The 21,688-nt window shown below is 40.0% G+C and overlaps 1 pseudogene; it reads right to left on the bottom strand.

Moving 5' to 3' along the window:
* Positions 1 to 5,912: 5,912 nt before the first annotated feature.
* The window catches only part of LOC133245127 (cytochrome P450 2J2-like), a 38,237-nt pseudogene continuing 22,461 nt past the window's right edge, over positions 5,913 to 21,688 (bottom strand).

Genomic DNA, 21,688 nt, shown 5'->3' with positions numbered 1-21,688 from the left:
GAAGTAGATGATTTTCTGGAATTCTCTTGCTTTTTCTATGATCCAACAGATGTTGGCAATTGGATCTCTGGTTCTTCTGCTTTTTCCAAATCCAGCTTGAACATTTGGAAGTTCTCGGTTCATCTGTTGTTGAAGCCTGGCTTAGAGAATTTGGAGCATTAGTCTGCTAGCATGTGAAATGAGTGCTTCTTTTTTTTTTTTTGAAATGAGTGCTTCTATGCAGTAGTTTGAACATTCTTTGGCATTGTCCTTCTTTAGGATTGAAATGAAAACTGACCTTTTCCAGTTCTGGGGCCACTGCTGAGTTTTTCCTATTTGCTGGCATATTGAGTGCAGCACTTTAACAGCATCATCTTTTAGGATTTGAAACAGCTTAACTGGAATTCCATCACCTCCACTAGCTTTGTCCGTAGTTATGTTTCTTAAGGACTACTTGACTTCACACTCCAAGATTTATGGCTCTAGGTGAGTGATCACATCATCATGGTTATCTGGGTCATTAAGATCTTTTTTGCATAGTTCTTCTGTGTATTCTTGCCACCTCTTCTTAATATATTCTGCTTCTGTTAGGTGCATATCCGTTTCTGTCCTTCATTGTGCTCAACTTTTTAGGTTAATTTAAACATGTCTGATTCTGTCAGCCATTCCTCATGGCACTCCAGCATCTTTCCCACCTTCCTCCAGAAGCTTCAGTGTGTCAACATTCCTCCCTGTGTGCGGTTCCACACCTGCACACCTTACAGCAAGTGAAGTATCCTCCTCTGAGGAGATATCAATGCTTCTACTAATGGTATGCCAATAAGGGGAAATAAAAAAGGAGCTGCAAAGAAATGTACAATTCTGCCAACTCGAGGAGAAGGAAGAAATATTCTACATCAAAGACGATACCACCACACAGTGATGTGTATTAACCAGAGGGGTTACTGTGTTAAAGAATATACATACAATTTCACTTTTTTTCCTGCTTCTGGCTTATAATGTTGGAAAAGTGCATGATATGGGGATGAGGGAGGAAAGCAAAACTTCCTCACGCTTAAACTCTGGCATCTGACTCAGCTTCACTTGTGTTCTGCACTGGGGAGCTGGGGGAAGGGGTAGGAGACTGAGCATTGAGCCAACGAACCATGAAACAATACTTACTCCTCCTTTTGTGTGTATCTCCTTCAGATATGGGGAAAGAATAGAGAACAGACCTCAAAAAGGCAGTATTTCAGCTTTCCAAAGACTTCAAGTCAAATACCACTAAATCTCTATCTTTATTTTTACTTGTATCAACAATTCTGAGTTATGTTATTCCTATACTCTATGAAATATTGCCTATATTTTTCCTCCCCTGTGGTAGGCTGAATAATGTCCCACAAAGATGTCCATGGCTTAATCTCTGGAACCCATGAATGTTAAATGCAGACAGAAGTTTGTAAATACAATTAACTTAAAGATCTTGATATGGCAAGATGATCCTGAATTATCCTAGTGGGCCCAATACAATCACAAGAGTCTCCTAAGAGGGGTACAAGAAAGGCGTAGAGGGAAGATGTGAGGATGGGGGCAAAGAGGATGCTATTTTGATGGCTTTGAAGATGGAGGAAGGGGCTCTGAGTCAAGGAATACAGGCAGCCTCTACAGGCTGGAAAAGTGCATCAATGGATTCTGCCCAAGCGCCTCCAGAAGTAGCAGCCCTGCCCTCACCTTGACTTCAGTCCAGAGAAACTGGCTTCAGCCTTTTGACCTCTGGAATTATAAGACAATAAATGTGTGCTTTTTTAAGATTCTGCATTTTTGGTGATTTGGTACAGCGGCAGTAAGAAGCCAGAATCTCCTTATTTCTTTTTAAGAACAAAACTCAGGAGAAAACTCTGATTTCTTATCTTTTCTATTTCCTGCAGCATCAGTGAAGTCTCTTGGTTCCGCAGGATTCCAGTCTCTCCTGTGGTTTTCAATCACACTGTCAATAAACATGTTCAGTTTCTCCCATTTAATAAAGAGTTTGGTGGGGTCCTGGAAGGAAATTCATTATCCTTGCAAAGAAATTGTAGAGCTGATGGGGAAAACAGAACAGTCATGGAGACAAGTTGTTGTTGTTGTTTAGTCGCTAAGTTGTGTCTGATTCCTTTGCAACCCCATAGTCTGCAGCCCGCCAGGCTCCTCTGTCCATGGGATTTCCCAGGCAAGAATACTGGAGTGGGTTGCCATTTTATTTTCCAGGGGATCTTCCCAACCCAGGGATCAAAGCCACATCTCCTGCATTGACAAGTGGGTTCTTTACCAGGGAGCCATTGGGGATGACAGTTTTCCACTTTTGAAGACAAAGAAACCATCTTCTCTTTCCATCTCTTCTATTCATTCATACTTAACCAGAAATGGTATGGACCTAACAGAAGCAGAAGATATTAACAAGAGGGGGCAAGAATACACAGAAGAACTATACAAAAAAGACCTTCACAACCCAGATAATCACGATGGTGTGATCACTCATCCAGAACCAGACATCCTGGAATGGGAAGTCAAGTGGGCCTGAGGAAGCATCATTATGAACAAAGTTAGTGGAGGTGATGGAATTCCAGTGGAGCTATTTCAAATCCTGAAAGATGATGCTGTGAAAGTGCTGCACTCAATATGCCAGCACATTCGGAAAACTCAGCAGTGGCCACAGGACTGGAAAAGGTCAGTTTTCATTCCAATCCCTAAGAAAGGCAATGCCAAAAAATGCTCGAACTACTGCACAATTGCACTCATCTCACACACTAGTAAAGTAATGCTCAGAATTCTCCAGGCCAGGCTTCAACAATACATAATCTGTGAACTTCCAGATGTTCAAGCTAGTTTTAGAAAAGACAGAGGAACCAGAGATCAAATTGCCAACATCTGCTGGATCATGGAAAAAGCAAGAGAGTTCCAGAAAATCATCTATTTCTTCTTTATTGACTATGCCAAAGCCTTTGACTATGTGGATCACAATAAACTATGGAAAATCCTGAAAGAGATGGGAATACCAGACCTCCTGACCCACCTCTTGAGAAATCTATACACAGGTCAGGAAGCAACAGTTAGAATTGGACATGGAACAGCAGACTGGTTCCAAATAGGAAAAGGAGTACGTCAAGGTTGTATATTGTCACCCTGCTTATTTAACTTATATGCAGAGTACATCATGAGAAACGCTGGGCTGGAGGAAGCACAAGCTGGAATCAAGATTGCTGGGAGAAATATCAATAACCTCAGATATGCAGATGACACCACCCTTATGGCAGAAAGTGAAGAACTAAAGAGCCTCATGATGAAAGTGAAAGAGGAGAGTGAAAAAGTTGGCTTAAAGCTCAACATTCAGAAAACGAAGATCATGGCATCCAGTCCCATCTCTTCATTGTAAATAGATGGGGAAACAGTGGAAACAGTGGCAGACTTTATTTTTGAGTGGCTCCAAAATCACTGCAGATGGTGACTGCAGCCATGAAATTAAAAGATGCTTACTGCTTGTCAGCAAAGTTATGACCAACCTAGACAGCATATTAAAAAGCAGAGATATTACTTTGTCAACAGAGGTCTGTCTAGTCAAGGCTATGGTTTTTCCAGTAGTCATGTATGGATGTGAGATTTGGACTATAAAGAAAGCTGAGCGCTGAAGAATTGTTGCTTTTGAACTGTGGTGTTGGAGAAGACTCTTGAGAGTCCCTTGGACTGCAAGGAGATCCAACTAGTCCATCCTAAAGGAAATCAACCTTGAATATTCATTGGAAGGACTGATGTTGAAGCTGAAACTCCAATACTTTGGCCACCTGATGTGAAGAACTGACTCATTGGAAAAGACCCTGATGCTGGGAAAGATTGAAGGTGAGAGAATAAGAGGACAACAGAGGATGAGATGGTTGGATGGCATCACCGACTCAATGGACATGAGTTTGGGTAAACTCCGTGTGTTGGTGATAGACAGGGAGGCCTGGTGGATTGCAGTCCATGGGGTCACAAAGGGTCGGACATGACTGAGTGACTGAACTGAACTGAACTGAATCATGAGAGTCACCCTGGACTCATCATCCCTATCTCAACCCTCTTTTCCTCTCTGGCAAATCATTTTGGCACTCCATTCAAAATATAACCAGTCTTGGACCACTTCTCACCATTCCATCTGCTTTGTCATCCTCATACAAAACACTAACATTTCTTACCTGGATGCTGTAAAGCCTCCAACATTTTTCCTGATTCTCTCCTAACCTCCTTCCCAGTCTATTTTCCACTGAGCTGCCCAAGGGATCATTTAACAGTTTAATGGGATCATTTCACTTTTTGGCTCTCAATCCTCCAATGACTTTCCAAGGCATTTAGACAAATTCTACATCCTTCTCCTGGCGTGGAGCTCTACATAATCTGGTGCCTCACCCTCCTGTTGCCTCCTCGGCTATCACTCTCTGCCATCTTGTTCTCTTTACTCGTTCCAGTCCAGCCCCATTGGTCTCTGCAAAAACATAAAGGATTTTCTTCTTTAGGACTCTGCATTTGCTATTCCTTGCACATAGAATGCTCTTCCTCTGAAATCCATATAACTCCAGTCACTAACTTCATTAAACTGAAAGTGTTATATGCTCAGTCAGGTACTGCTCAAATGTCACTTACTTGAACCTGTCTTACCTGACGTTCCTATAATTAGCAGCTCATCTGGTACCTCTTTCCCTTATTTTGCTTTATTTCTTTTTCTTGGTGATTGTCATGTGTGTGTGTGTATGTGTGTGTGTGTGTGTGTATGTGTATGTATCTTTGTGTGTATTAGCTCTGCTCCTTTCTAGTTATGGGGCTTCCCTGGATTCTCAGTTGGTAAAGAATCTGCCTGCAGTGCAGGAGACATGGGTTTGATCCCTAGGTTAGGAACATCCTCTAGTGAAGAGAATGGCTACCCATGGTGGTATTCTTGCCTGGAGAATCCCATGGACAAAGCAGCCTGGCAGGCTACAGTCTATGGGGTTGAGACTTTGGCAACAATAATATTATTAATAATGATGATGATGATGTAATTTGTCACTACATAGCTTAACTTGCTGCCCATAGGGCACAAGGGTTATTTTCTTGGCAGAATCACATGAGATCCATATTAAATATCCTTAACACAGAGTGAATGGACAACTATGTGGATTTGCTTACACATTCCCATATCTGCTTGCACACTTTAGGGTGCTTCATTTTATCTTTAAAAGATTATTATAATATTAACTGAGGTAGAGTGTACAATTGTCCAATAGTGCCTGATCTATTTTGGGTCTCTAAAAATACATATTACCTCTGTCCCACTGTACCATCCAACCTTCCCAGGAATTTCTTTTCCCTGACAATAGTCAGTGAGGTACCCCTGAGGTCCCAGACTTCCTAGGTTCTGTCTTAATAGGAAGGAAGAAAATGGAATTACTGGATGGGAGAATTACCATTACAGAAGTGGGAATAAGGAACATTATTCAAAAACAACATTGACGGTAGTCATCTTAAAAGCTCACATTCATTATGCGCATTTAATGTACCAGGATTCATGCTAACTGCTTATTCAGTTTTGGTGAAATGTGTCCATAAATCTCCAAGCAGTGTTGCTTGTTAAAAGTGAATAAATCTTCCTTTAGATACCTGAGGGTTTATTTATCTCAACCCTTGGGGCTGATTTCCCTTAGAAATGTCTTCCAAATCCAGAAAAGGGGCTGAGAGACCAAGCGGCTGAGCAGAGGTTTTGACAGACTCAAAACCTTAGCAGGACAAAAGAGGAAGGCAGGAACTACCAAGGAAGGGGTGAGGTTTGAATCCCTTAAATCCATATCCTACAAGTTTAGAATATAATGTCATGTATGGATGGGTAAGTAGTACAACCGCTTGGAAACATTTAAGTTTTTTATGACCAGGTGTACATGCAAGAGAAATGAGCATGTGTGTCTACATGAACAACTGAACAAGAACATGGCAGCTTTATTCACAACATCTCCCAAACTGGAAATCCTCCGCATGTACATGAATGAAGATAATAAAGAAAAAAAAATCAGTAACATATTCAAACAGTAGAAAACTATGCAGAGTGAAAATAAGAGCATCTAACCCAGATGAGTCTGAAAGCAGTGTGCTCGGGGAGAGCCAGAACAGAAAGGCACCTCTGATGGAGGGTGGAGATGGGGGTAGAGAGGGGCACGGAGAGCAGGGGCTCAAAAATGATGACAGCACTGTGCTTTTAAAGAGCACAGGTGCACGTGTATATGTCATGTAGAGTGCTGTACTATACATGAATGCTAGAGATGTTCTTTGTCTACAGTAAATATGTAAAATATTACCAAAAACACTAAAGTCAACAGATTGCTTTCAAATAAGCTTGTGTTGAAGTCATTTTCAAAATATTACTCTTTAGCTGAAAAGGAATAGAAGAGTCCATCTCATCTGTGTCTAACACCAGCCCAATATCCTAATCCAAGATAGGAAGTGAGAACTGCCTTACACGGCACCTCACTGATGTCTGCAGATACATGGCCTCATCCATCAGCCTCAGCAGCTCCTGGACTGTCCTGGTAGTCAAACAGCTCCCCAAAGGCGATGGAACAAACAATATTGGAAACTGCATTGTTGATTGTGAAGTGAGGGTCGAAAGGCTGTTCTGGAGGCAGAAGAAGAGGTGGAGGCTTCAGATTCTTTCTATTTTCCAGAGTCTATTCCACGTGACACATGACACACTGATTACGACCACCCCTGAGACTGGACCCGCAGCCCTCTGCACAGGGTGTGACATGCAGCAAGTACTACATCAGTGCCTGGGGGCCAGTCTGATTACCAGGATTTTAAAACCTACAATATGCTTTAAATCCATGTTCTTATTTTGAATTCTCAAACTCCACAAGGGCAGGTCATGGCTGCTGTTTGCTGTCATTCCCTTGGGGCCCTCACAGTGCTGGGTGCAGGACACGCATGTAGGCACTCATTCATCATCTGTTAGTGAACCTATGAGCCACGGTTCCTGCACCTGTCTTATGACACGCTCACCGTTCTCCTCTCCTACTGTCTGGATGAGGTAGGCGGCCTCTTCCTGAATGCATTCCTCTAAGATCTTCCTTCCTAAACCAAAGTTCCTCAGAGTTGTCAGGGCGGACCTTCTTTGCTCCTTCCATATGTGGCCATTAGACATGATCAAGCCTGGGAAAAAGAAAACCAAGGTTATGAAAAGAAAGTCAACAAGACCCACGAGGAACAATGTACCAGATGGAAGGAAGGAGAAGGGTTTAGGGTGTTTGAAACTATTCAGAGAAAGAAAAAATCCCAAAGCAAAGGATATAAGCAACTCACATTTACTGATTGCTTGTAGGGCTGGACACTTTGGCATTTGTAATGTATTATGTAATTAAGTACTCACAGAACCTCTGTGAGGTACGTCTTATCATACCTGCCACATCCTGAAAGTTTTATTGATAAGAAAAATAAGGCACGGGGATAAAAATAAACTCTGCAAAGTCACAGAGTGAGTAAGCAGCTGGACAGGCTTTCAAAATCAAGTCTGCTTGACTCAAAAGGCCATGCTTGGATGACTTGTTGCATAAAAAGTACACTGAAGTAGATATTATGCTACATATTAAGAATTAATTTATGGATTAGTGAAAACCCATATTCATAAGGAGAAAGGCTTTCATCTAACCTGATCTTAAAAAGAGAAATGAATCACTCGACAAATCAAGGAAGTATAAACAGTCTGTGCAGAAGGAACAACACAGGCAAAGGAAAAAAAAATCCATCTTTGTGTGTTCAATAAATGATCATTTATTTTGTAATACATGTGAGGTCATCACCCTTTCATTTCTTCACTTCAGAGCACCCTTCAACTCCTTCTCATTTCTGCCTTTGCCCTCCACCACCACAAGGACATGACCTTCCCTGCCATCCAGTCCAGGATCCTCTCAATCTCAGTTTGAAATGTCAGCCGCAGGAGACACTTCTTTCTTGGAACACTCTTCCAATGGTGTCCAGGTCACACACTCTACAGATTTCCCTCCCAATTCTCTGATCACAAAGATATTCCTGTATCTTTCATTAACTCATCTTCTATAGAATTTTGAAATGATGGAGCTCTTCAAGATGAGGTCTGAAGTCTCTTCTTTCCTTATCTATGCTCCATTTTGGGGAAAATCTCATTAACTCCTAAAATTTTAAGTGAAATACACTTATAATGAACATCTATTTCGATCTCTCAGCTCTGGACATATATGTAAGTGCCTGCTTGACTCTGCTGATTTATAGGCATTTCACACTCGGGAATCTATGACTGAATTCACACTTTACTCTATACAACTCTGCACCCAGGCCAGCCAACACCTCCTCCACAGCTTACCCCTTTCCTTTATCTACAAATTTGGGTGTCTACCTCAACGCCTCATTCTCTCTCGCTCTAGGTCATCCTGTCTTACTGGATTTGCCTCCTGAGTAACTTAAATCCATGTATCGTCGTGGCCACTCTCCTGGTCTAATCTGCTGTCATTTCTCGCCACCTCCCTAGTCCAAGCCAGCACCTCCTCTCACCTAAAATGCTGCAATAGTCTCTTGCTCCCTTTATTCCATTCTTCACATTGTAGTTTAGAGAAGTCTTTAAAATGTACCATGTAAGGATGAAGACTCCTTTCTCTACTGAAACCATTCAGGAGCTTCCATTGTTATTAGGTTAAAAAGCTACATCCTTAATGAGAACTTGCATGAACTCTTCCTGCTTGAATTCAGCAGCTTTATCTCCATTTAATCTCTGTTCTTTTTACACTGCTGCTGCTAAGTCGCTTCAGTCGTGTCCGACTCTGTGCGACCCCATAGATGGCAGCCCACCAGGCTCTACCGTCCCTGGGATTCTCCAGGCAAGAGCACTGGAGTGGGTTGCCATGTCCTTCTCCAATGCATGAAAGTGAAAAGTGAAAGTGAAGTCGCTCAGTCAAGGGACCCCACTTACTGCAGCCTACCAGGCTCCTCTGTCCATGGGATTTTCCAGGCAAGAGTACTGGAGTGGAGTGCCATTGCCTTCTCCGACACTGGCCACCTTCAATTCCTCCTCAGTTCTGTGTTCATCTTCCCACCCCAGAGATGTTTCCCATTATATTCCCTCTGCCTGATAGTTTCTTAACTTTATTAAAATAATTGTTACTTATGTTAGCTTTTCCTGAGTCTCAGGATGTTAGATACTCCTAAGAAGTGCATCCTGCTCTTATCTTCAGAACACTATGGCTTTAAATTAGTACAGAAATTGATACTGTTTTCCTGAATGGAGTGTAAGTTACAGAAACACAAGGGTTTTGTCACTCTCCTCATTGTTTTGCCACTGGTGCCTAGCACCAGGCTTCACATGACAAATAACAGAGCGAAATGATGTAGAGTTAATGGATGAAATATTGCAAAGAGGAATTGAGAAAAACTTGAAAAAAATGGTACTTTGGTAGAAGAATATATTTCAGCTTTTCATTTAGACTTTTAAATGTGCAAGTTTATTTTACGATCATTTTAAGTATTCATGCCAAACTCTTATAGACTGTAGACTCAAAGTACCTGGTAAGCACAGCCTTAATAACAGGACATAAGAAATTAAAGGCAAGAAGGGATCACACAATCAGCAGGAGGAAGCTGATCCACCTCCATTTTTCTGGGGAAGAGATCTGAATGGGAAAGTAGAAACAGAGCCTGGGAATGCATTGCCTTTCCTCTGCTTCAACAACACATTACATCACTGAGTGATGAGGATACTTATTTATCAAAGCGTCCTGAGTGAGTTCATGCAGGTGAAGCTGCTTCTCCCAAATCCCTGACATTAACACTGACCCTGCCAGGTGCCCTGAGGGGGTGCCTTCAACAGGGAAATGAGGGACTCAGCTTCCTTGAGGGGCAGGAACTTATGAGGGGGCTGGTCCCTGAAGTACTGGAGAATTACAGTCACAAAAGTACATTTCAGAGACTACAAGAATATCAAACATTCACCTCTTTCACTAGTCAAGAAACTTACCATGTTTCTTAAAGATATTCTCTTGGATACGCTGTATGGGGTGGTTCACAAGTTTTGGTCCTGGTAGACAAGGGCTTCTTTGATTTTGGGCAATCCACGTAAAAAAACTGTAGAAAATCCACCCATTTCCAGGCTAATCATGTTCCCATATTTCTTCAAAAACTGAAAAACAGTGGAATAATCACAGGTAAGTATGCACATGTATGTGTGTCCAGGAATGAAGGGTGTATGTTGCTGGTGGAACATACATAGAGAGGAGTCTGTGTGTGGAGTGTTGTGTGTACACCTTGGTAGGATGGGGATGTTTCTACCTGTCTCCATTTACCCTCCTCTCAACTAGACTCCATTATAGGACATGTGCATTCATTATAAACATTCACTCATATGTTCAACCTACTTGAATTGAGTGAGCATGAACCACTGCAGCCTGAGAATAAGGCAGAAAGATATAATAAAGCCCTCATTTCCTCCAGGTTTGCCCAACCTCTTCAATTGCCATGCACTGATGCTCCTCCAAGTCACCTAGAACTCCATGGACTGTGTCACCCCATGAGAGAAAACATCATGGATTTAGTCTCATTCCACCACCCCACACCCATATTAAAGACCAAGCCTGAATTCAAGCCTTCCATTGTCCAGTTTATTCATCACTAGCATAGTAAGTCTGTCTTGTTAGAAAGAGCAGAACCAAGGTTCTATCTTAGTCTGGTCTGCCTCTAAAGTATATGTCTTTCTCTAAGAAAGGGTAGGATGGGAATCAGATTTTTTACTTCATTTTGTTGAACACCTGGAAGAACTTCTAGGGTTTTATTTAAAAAAGATTTCTCAATTAATTTAGAATATATAATAAGGATTTTTTTTGGAACTACTGAAAATCTCAGGTTAAACTAAAGGGCTCCTCACTGACAAGGTATACAACCTGGGATTTCAGCTTGAAGCACCTTCTGAAATGAATTTCTTCAGAGTTTCATCTCTGCCAATTCTCTGCCTGTGTATATTTTCAGTCCAAAGGGACTGGATCAAACACTGTAATGGTACTGTGTAAACATGGATAGGTCAGATGAGTCCTGAAGCCCTGGTATTGATGATGGTAATGTCTACCAATTCTTAAGCACGTCATGCCAGTCACTGGGCCAATTGCTTTACATGGATATAAATGTGTGAGCCACAGTCATCTGAGAATACTTTGTCAGGTAGAGAATATTATTCCATGTACAACAGGCAAGTCATCAAAAAAGAAATAATTTAAAAGAATAAGAGAGGTTAAAAATAAGGTGGTTCAAGAGGCTAACACAGACTTAAAATCAGAAATGACTATAGAAAAACAAGGATTAACATAGGAGCTAAAAAAAAGGCAAATAAAAGTAATAGGTTACAAGAAGTTTATCCTATGAAGGATAAAAATATCAAATGTAGGATTAAGCACTTAAATAATAAAATAGAGCAAAATAAATGTTTAGAATAAAAAAATTAGAAATGGTGAGTTAGTGAGATGAGATAAGTTGAGCGAGATTCTATCATTTTGGTTTGGTTAAACCCAAAACCAACTGACCAAAGGTACAAAAAGAGAAAAAGGAAAAAAAGAAAAGTATACCAATTCTTGTTTTGTTTTTATTTTTAATTGAAGGATAATTACAGAATTTTGTTGTTTTCTGTCAAATATCAACATGAATTGATAGGAGTATGGGAGTATACCAATTCTTACTCCCACTAGCAGTAGTGAGAGGGTCTGTTCCTCTGAACACTCACTGAGCAGTGTCTGTGTGTGTGTGGGGGGGGGAGGGGGTGGGGATTGGTGGAGGTTTGGGCACAAGGGAGGGTAAGATTCTCTCACTTGCTAAATTGTGTTTTTAAATGTCCCAATGTGCTTGCATTGCTGTTATAATTAACAAGTGTTTCTAACCAATGAAGCACAATAAAGAAACCTAAGGACATACAAAATAAAGTCTCATAACAGTAGTTCATATTTTTTTGAATCACAGAATCCTTTGAGAAACTAGTGTATGTCAGGGATCTCCTCTCCAGGAAAGTCCTGTACACATGAATACAGTTTCAGGGGTTCACCAATCCCCGGGAGTACATGAACACCCACTAAGACTCCAGGTTTCAAAGGCAGTTTTTCTTGGGTTTATGCCAGGTTTCTGAGAACAGTCTGTGGAAATCAAATTCAAATTCAATCCAACAGGTGTTTACGAAATGCTTCCGAGTTGCCAGGCACCATCCGACATTGCTATGTTACATGTGGAGACAATACACAGATCAATGTGCTATGGTGTTTTCCTAAAGCATCAGAGTCTCTTGGTAAAAGAACACTACAGAAAAAAATTAATGCACAGTGGAAGATGATATATGTTCCAGTGCTGATAGAAAGGGAAATGGAGATATCGAAAGAAGAAATCAATTTCCACTCCAGATATGGGAGAAAGCTTCTAAGAGAAGGTGGTATTTGAGCCAGTGAAAGGACACCTATTGTAAAGACAAAGATATTTATGCTCTGTGAATGGCATACACAAATGCACTGATAGGAAAATGTGGGCCTTTGGGAACAAGTGAGCTCTCCTGTCTGACTGCAGTGAAGATTCATTAATAAGAACTAACCTTGTGGTTGGTCAAGGCCAAGCCCTGGGGGTACAGGTTAAATTAATGAAATTAATTTAATTAATTTAATGTTTAAATTACTTGCAGTGTAATGGAACATATCAATAGGTAGTCAGTTCTCATTATTGCCATTCTGTGCAATAAATTATTTGATAGGGGTTATATAAGAAGCACATAAGGAACTCCAGGGGCTAGGATAGGTTCTTGGAAAAATTACCAGTCATTTGTGTAGAGAGATGAGGGACAAGGCTGAAGTCTGGCAGGTAATGTGAGCTGGACCAAGGATATCTTAATGTCGAGTGAAATATTTCAGATCTTGTTTTGTTTGCAATTGGAAAATTGAATACAAGAGGTAACAACAGTGAGTGCTTAAGAACTTGGATTTTGAAGTCATACAAATTCTTTTCTCTCAGGCAGATTCTACTTGTTATTTTATGTGTGATTTTTGGTCAAGTTATTTAACTTACTTGTGTTTCAGTTTTCAAATGCATAATATGAGGGCTATTACTAGTTCTCATCTTTAAAACTGTGGTGATAAGTAACTATAATACTAAAACTAATAATAAAATTATTTATTGTTATTGATATACTTGGGAGTGTATTTTAGCAAAAGGACTCTGATTAGACCTGGACAAAGGAATGGAAGGAAGTTGCCAGAGAGTAGACTGATGGAGCCCACGAAGCAGTCAGGCTAGACAAGTGATGCCTGGTATATAACCAACAAACGGCTTTCCTTGAGTTTGTTACTATAAAGTTTTCAAGAAAGGGGGAGGGTATTAGAGAAAGATATAAGCATCAGTTGTGTGCATCAGTAAACTGATTGATTTGGTTCTTATAACAATCCTACAATGTAGTCGTGGTTTTCAGAAAAGGAGACACAGAGATTTAGTGCATAGCTGATGAGCATAAAGTTGGGCTCTTTCTAACTCACTCTGTAGGTCTTACCTTTAAATGAAAGCATGGAGATATTCTCTCTCTTCTTCTAAGTGAAGGACTACATAAGTGTTAACTGGCCACATGACTTCCCACTTCCCATCAAAAACCACATTTCTGGGGCGCCAGTGGAACATGAGTAGCGGTGATGCGTACATCTTCTAGGTCGTGTCCTTAAAGGAAAGGTACTCCTCTCCACTTCCCACTCCTCTTTCTGGTCCAGAACCCATATGTGACAGTGCTGCAGGAGCAGAACAACAAGACAGAGCACTGAAGTTTTGGATGACCTTGTGGAACAAAGTAGCCTTCCTATCCTGGTCTTCCCTGCCTACTTCTCAACTTATTTGTGAGACAGAAATAAATCTCAACCTTTTTTATATGACTGTATATCCTCACAAATACATTTATCCATCATACTTATTACTTTTCTACCTTAGTCCAAAAATGTTTTCTTCTTCACATAAATGTTCTTACAATAAACCATATGGCTATGGCAGAGAAAGTTAAGAAAATGTGGGGAAAGGAAGCAAAGTGGTCACAGTTAGGGAGCCCTGATGGGAGATGATTATAAAGCAGAGGAAAAAGCCTACAACAAGATTTTTAGGTGGCTCTTAAGGAAAAAGTGTGAGAAGCAAGTGAAAACACTACTAACATCTAAGCAGGCAAATGATAATTTTAAATGATTAGTGAGAGGAGATTGCAGGTCAGGGAGGTGAAAAATGAAGGGCTCAGTCCTTGTAGGGATGGGTGCAATTCAGTTGAAAAGTGGTGAGGATTTAGGTAGGTGGCTCAGCTGGTAAAGAATCCACCGGTAAAGAATCCACAGGCAGTGCAGGAGACCTGGGTTCAATCCCTGGATAGGGAATATCCCTTGGAGATCTATCCATTCCAGTATTCTTGCCTGGAGAATTACATGGACAGAGGAGCCTGACAGGCCCCAGTCCAGGGGGTTGCAAACAGTCGGAACGACTGAACTACTAACACATTACCATTTTACACATGGGAAACTGCCTCTCAGAGGGAAAGAACAGCATTCCCCTGACCCCTCACCAGGGATCAGGTGATCATATTACAAATAGCATGTCCCAATAATATGTAACAAGACACACACTTAAATAGTAAACAGTTAATATTTCATTCCTAGAAAACATAGGTGTAATCATGCCAGCTGCTGGGGAGAAGTGAGAAGCTCAAAGCCGATGCCTGCTTTAGCCTCAGCATTCCCATCCTCCCGCCCTGGGTACCTGGAATGGCCCCTGTCCTGCAGGCCAGGGTCAGGACGTGTCCGGGCACCTCTGCCCGCTCCTACCTGCTGAAGCGACAGGTGTAACTGCTTCAAGTCCAGATGGAAGAAGTTGCCTAAGAAGGGCAGTCCTGGGGGCCCTGGCGGGTAGTTCTTTCCACGCCGCCTTTTGAGATGAACAACGAAAAGAAAGGCGGCTGCCCCTATCAGGAGCACCCGGGACGGGGCGCGGTGCAGAATGCTGCGGTCCGGGCTCCGCCAGGGAGCCCAATACCTCCAGCTTGGCTGCGAAGTCTGGCCCCTCTTTCGCAGTCCAAAACACCAGAGAACCAGAGGGTCTCTTCCTCTTTGTTCTCAACACCGCCAGCCTTCCCTGCCCCGCACCGTTGCCGCCCCCCCTTCCTGGCCCCCTGTTCCACTGCGCCCCTCCCCTGCCCCACCTGGCCCGCAGGGTCAGCCTCCAGACCCGTCCTCCCTTAGGATCCGCCTCTTGCTCCCTGACATACCCCTAAACTGGCCCCTACAGGCTCTGCTCCTTCCCTCTACTCCTCAGCCTGACTGCTGCTCACTAGATGTCTAGCGTGGGACTCCCGGGAGGACTTGCTTGGGTCTCGGAAAAGGCCAGGCCAGAAGCGTGGTTTTTGGTTTTGCTAGAGAACCTCATTCTTTGAGGCCAAGGGTGCTCTAAAGTTTATAGTTTCATTGCTTGTCAGAGAGCGCCACAGATGCTTGAGTTTGTGTTTTTCAATCACCTTCTCATCGAATGATTGGAACTGAGCCTAAGGAACAATCAGAAAAACAACAGCACCTGACATTTCTTGTCTCTTACAATATACCTGCCATCACATTAGCCTCTTCACATAGATAGCTTCAACGACAAAATTATCCATGTGCCGTTCTTGGTTCCATGTAGCAGTTAAGGAATACTAAAATTTTTCAAACAAAATTTGAGGGAATTTGTTGCTAGTAGACCCGCCTTACGAGAAAAGTTAAAGTTCTTCAGAAAGTAGGAAAATATATAGGTCAGAAACACAGATCTAAGGAAAGAAAGGAGATTAGAGAAAAAGCAAATTAGGGTTATTAAATCTCTTATTTTCTAATTCTTAATTGGTCTAAGAGTTTGTTCAAAATAAAAATAGTAATGATTTATTTATTATAGCTTACAGATAAGTGATATGAATGATGCAATGTTGGAAAGGATAGAAGGAAAGAATTAGGAAAATGCTGTTACAAGGTACTTGAAGTACCAACCAAGCAATTAAATGATATTTGAATGTATGTTTGAATCAGTTGGAAATGTATACTATGAACTGTAGGGCAATCACTTATGTTTTAAAAAAAGATAAAGAATGAAAAATAAACTCAAAATGGATTAAAGATCTAAACGTAAGACCAGAAACTATAAAACTCCTAGAGGAGAACATAGGCAAAACACTCTCCGACATACATCACAGCAGGATCCTCTATGACCCACCTCCCAGAATATTGGAAATAAAAGCAAAAATAAACAAATGGGACCTAATTAAATTTAAAAGCTTCTGCACAACAAAGGAAAGTATTAGCAAGGTGAAAAGACAGCCTTCAGAATGGGAGAAAATAATAGCAAATGAAGCAACTGACAAACAACTAATCTCAAAAATATACAAGCAACTCCTACAGCTCAACTCCAGAAAAATAAATGACCCAATCAAAAAATGGGCCAAAGAACTAAATAGACATTTCTCCAAAGAAGACATACAGATGGCTAACAAACACATGAAAAGATGCTCAACATCACTCATTATCAGAGAAATGCAAATCAAAACCACTATGAGGTACCATTTCACGCCAGTCAGAATGGCTGCGATCCACAAATCTACAAGCAATAAATGCTGGAGAGGGTGTGGAGAAAAGGGAACCCTCTTACACTGTTGGTGGGAATACAAACTAGTACAGCCACTATGGAGAACAGTGTGGAGATTCCTTAAAAAACTAGAAATAGAACTGCCTTATGATCCAGCAACCCCACTGCTGGGCATACACACTGAGGAAACCAGAAGGGAAAGAGACACATGTACCCCAATGTTCATCGCAGCACTGTTTATAATAGCCAGAACATGGAAGCAATCTAGATGTCCATCAGCAGATGAATGGATAAGAAAGCTATGGTACATATACACAATGGAGTATTTACTCAGCCATTAAAAAAAATACATTTGAATCAGTTCTAATGAGGTGGATGAAACTGGAGCCTATTATACAGAGTGAAGTAAGCCAGAAAGAAAAACACCAACACAGTATACTAATGCATGTATATGGAATTTAGAAAGATGGTAACAATAACCCTGTACATGAGACAGCAAAAGAGACACTGATGTATAGATCAGTCTTATGGACTCTGTGGGAGAGGGAGAGGGTGGGAAGATTTGGGAGAATGGCATTGAAACATGTATAATATCATGTATGAAACGAGTCGCCAGTCCAGGTTCAATGCACGATACTGGATGCTTGGGGCTGGTGCACTGGGACGACCCAGAGGGATGGTATGGGGAGGGAGGAGGGAGGAGGGTTAAGAATGGGGAACACATGTATACCTGTGGCAGATTCATTTCGATATTTGGCAAAACCAATACAATATTGTAAAGTTTAAAAATAAAAAAAAATTTGAAAAAAAGATAAAGAATGGACATGCTAAGACAGAAGAGAAAATGTAATTATCCAAAATACTCAATTAAAATCAGAGAAGAGTGTAAAAGGGTGAAAAACAGAAAATAAATAAAAATCAATAGCAATAAATAGAAGGCAGTAATGAATATGATTGGGTTTTATATATGACATTGGCAGAGACAGTTTTAGCTCAGCATCAAAACAACAAAATACTTAGGAAAAAACTTAACCAAGAAGACAAAAGACTTATACATTAAAAACTATAAACTACAGAAAACCCCCTACATACAAAGCTTCAAGTTGCAAACTTTCAAAGATGTGAACGTGGGGGTTCCAGTGTTGGGCATGAGTGAAACTGCAGTTTGCCCTCTGTCTCCTATTGCTGATGATCCTTCAGCTCTACCATTTCCCACCTCCACTTGCTCCTCCTCTAGTCAATAACTGTTGTTACTTGTCAGTTCATCTGATGCCATCCCCTGCAAGCCAGCTGTTGTAATATACCACTGTACTTTTCAAGGTACTATAAGATTTAAAATGTTTTCTTTATTTTTGTGTTTTTTATGTATTGTATGAAGATTATTATAAACCTGTAACAGTACGGTACTATATAGCTGATTGTGATAGTTGGGTACCTAGGCTAACTTAATTGGACTTATGAACAAAATTAGACTTATGAATGTGCTCTCAAAATGGAATTCTTTAGTGTATAGGGGACATACTGTATTGTTGAACAAAATTAAAGAAGACACAAATAAATGGAAATATCTCATGTTGTGAACTGGAAAGCTTAACATTATAAAAATGTCCAGGTTAGATATACATCTAACATTCTTGAATTGTATTATAATAGTATGAAGTAAAAAATGATTAATATAGAAAAGTTAATTTCCTACTTAATTACCTGTAGTGAACAATTGGAGTTTGAAATTAAAAACTCAATATCATTTACATAAGCACCAAAACAGAAACAAAAACAAAAGAATGATGATATACTTAGTTGTATATTAACAACAAGAGGAAAACTACAAAACCGTGATGAAAGAAACCAAAGGAAAGACAAGGAATGGAGAGATATTCTATGGACATCGATAGGAAGAAAATATCATTAAGGTGTCAATTCTTCCCAAATCTATACATAAATGAAAAAATGTGTATATAATTTAATGAATTCCTAAACAAAATTGATGCTTTTGAACTGTGGTATTGGAGAAGACTCTTGAGAGTCCCTTGGACTGCAAAGAGATCCACCCTCTCCATTTTAAAGGAAATCTGTCCTGAATATTCATTGGAGGGACTGATGCTGAAGCTGAAACTCTAATACTTTGGCCACCTGATGCGAACTGACTCACTGGAAAAGACCCTAATGCTGGGAAAGATTGAAGGCAGGAGGAGTAGCGGACAACAGAGGATGAGATGGTTGGATGGCATCACTGACTTGATGGACATGAGTTTGAGTAAGCTCCAGGAGTTGATGATGGACAGGGAAGCCTGTTGTGCTGCGGTCCATGGGGTCAAAAAGAGTCAGACATGACTGAGTGGCAGAACTGAACTGAACTGAAAACAAAATTCCAGTGGGTTATTTAAATGTTATTGACAAATTGAAAATTGATTCTAAAAATTATGGAAAGATAAAAGGTCCTTGGAATGTACAACAGAAAGTATCAAGACTAATGTAAAGTATGTAGTTAGTAATAATATATCAATACTGACGCATCAATTATAACATGCAAGTTGTTAATCATATGAGAATATGGGGGGTAGTGAATGAGTATATGGAACTGTATTCTCCACTCAAATTTTCTGTAAATCTGTAAAACAAAATCCACAAACTGATTCTAAAGTTTATATAGAAAGGTCAAAGACCTGGAGTAGCAAACACATTATAAAAGGAGAACAAATTTGGAGGATGGACACCCCCTTGTCTTCAAGACTTACTATAAAGTTGCCTAATCAGAACATGTGGTATTGGTGAAAGAATATACAAATAGATCATGAGAAAATAATAGAAACTCCAGAAAAAGAGTCACATCAATAGTCAACTGTTCCTTGACAAAGGAGCAAATGCTATTCAGTGGAAAAAGGATAATCTTTTGCAGAAGGCATGTGTGAGCAACTGGATTATCCACATATAAAAATGAACCTGGTCACCAATCCTACACTTTTCACAAGTTAACTGAAAATAAATTACAAATCCAAATGTAAAGCTCACAACTATAAAACTCCTAGAAAACAACAAAGTAAAATACCTAGATGACACTAGATGGCAATGACTTTTTAGATGTAACACTAAACACTTGTTCCATAAAAGAAAAAAATAATTGAACTTCATTAAAATTAAAAGCTTCTTTCTTATCTGAAAGTTTACTTTGGGAATTAGGGGGAAAACATGCCGTATTTTGTTTTGAGAAGCATTCAGGTTCCCGTGGTTAACACTTCCCACTGGAATGTATCCAGAGGAGACTGATCAGAATGGGTAAGATTCCTTACTTACTGAAAATCTGGTAGATAGCAGACATTTCAGAACTTCTGCCTGAATCTGATTTAATTTTTTAAAACTTCCCTATGAACTGAAATTATCATTCTCATTTTACAGATGGTCCAGCAAGTTCAGAGGGAAGTGTTTTGCCAAAACTCACAAAGGCAGAATAAGTGACATCATCAAAATAAGAACTCTAGCTTTTTATTCAAAGATCAGTGCTTATTATTTCAAATATGGCTTACAGGAAAATAGACTGTAGCAGCCTTGGAACAGGGTAGTAATGAATCATCATTGGAGGCACTCAAAGAGAATTAGAATAGGATTTCTGTAGAGGAAATTTACATGTCACGAGGAATGAATAATTAGAAGGACATTAAGGTTCTTCAAACTGAGAGTCTACGATTCCACAGGTCCTCAGCAAAAACACAGAGTTAGGTGAATAAAGATGGATCCATAATACATACCATTTAATAAATTGTTCTTTTAAAAAATATTTTATTGAAGTACAGTTGATTTACAATGCCGTGTTAATTTCTGCTGTATAGCAGAAGAAACAGTGAGAATGGGCATCCTTGTCTTGTTCCAGATTTTAGTAGGAAGACTTACTGCTTTTCACTTTTGAGTATTATATTTACTGTGACTTTGTCATAAATAGCTTTTATTACATTGAGATATACTTCCTCTAATCCCACTTTGATAAGAGTTTTTATCATGAATGAACGTTGAACTTTATCAAATACTTTTTTTGCATCTACTGACATGATCATATGGGTTGATCTTCTGCTGATGTGTTTTGCATTGATTGACTTGCCTTTGTTGAACCATCCTTATGAATCCAAATTGGTTGTGGTGTATAATCTTTTTTGATGTGTTGATGTTTTATGTTTGCTAACATTTTGTTGAGAATTTTTGCATCTATATTCATCAAAGATATTGATCTGTAATGTTCTTTTTAGGTAGTGTCTTTGGTTTTGGTATCAGGTTGATGGAACCTTCATAGAATGTCTTCAGCAGTGTTTCCTCCTCTTTAGCCTTTGGAAGAGTTTTGGTAGTATCAGTATATGTTCTTCTTTGTATGTTTGGTAGAACTGCCTGTGAAGCCATCAGGTCCTGGACTTTTGCTTGTAGGGAGGTTTTTGTTTGTTTAAACATATTCTATTTCATTTCTAGTGATTGGTCTGTTTGAATTATCTATTTATTCTTCTCCGGTGGCTTAGATGGTAAAGAATCTGCCCACAATGCGGGAGACCCAGGTTCAATCCCTGGGTTGGGAAAATCCCCTGGAGTTGGAAATGGCAACCTACTCCAGTATGCTTGCCTGGAGAATTCTGTGGACAGAGTTGCCTGGCAGGCTATAGTCCATGGGGTTGCAAAGAGTCAGACATGACTGAGGAGCTAACACTTTCATTTTCATTCTTGATTCAATTTTGGTGAGCTGTATGTTTTTAGAAACGTGTCCATTTCTTCTAGGTTGTTGAACTTGTTGGCATAAAATCATTCATAGTATTTTCTGATGGTTTTTTGCACTTCCGTGTTAACAGTGGTTATTTCTTCTTCCTCACTTCTTACATTGTTTATTTGGGTCCTTTCTCTTTTCTTGGTGAGCCTGGCCAGAGGTTTGTCAATTTTGTTTACCCTTTCAAAGAACCAACTCTTGGTTTTATTGATTTTTTTTCCTATTATGTTTTAACCTCTGTTTTATTTATTTTATCTCTGATCTTTATTATTTCTTTTCTTCTGCTGACTTTGGGTTTTGTTTGTGCTTTATTTTCTAATTCTTTTAGGTGGTGGGTTAGGTTGTTTAAGCAAGATTTTA

The sequence above is a fragment of the Bos javanicus genome, chromosome 3 (assembly GCF_032452875.1).
Source record: "Bos javanicus breed banteng chromosome 3, ARS-OSU_banteng_1.0, whole genome shotgun sequence".
NCBI classification, from domain to species: domain Eukaryota; kingdom Metazoa; phylum Chordata; class Mammalia; order Artiodactyla; family Bovidae; genus Bos; species Bos javanicus.
This window is presented reverse-complemented; position numbering and strand designations above follow the sequence as displayed.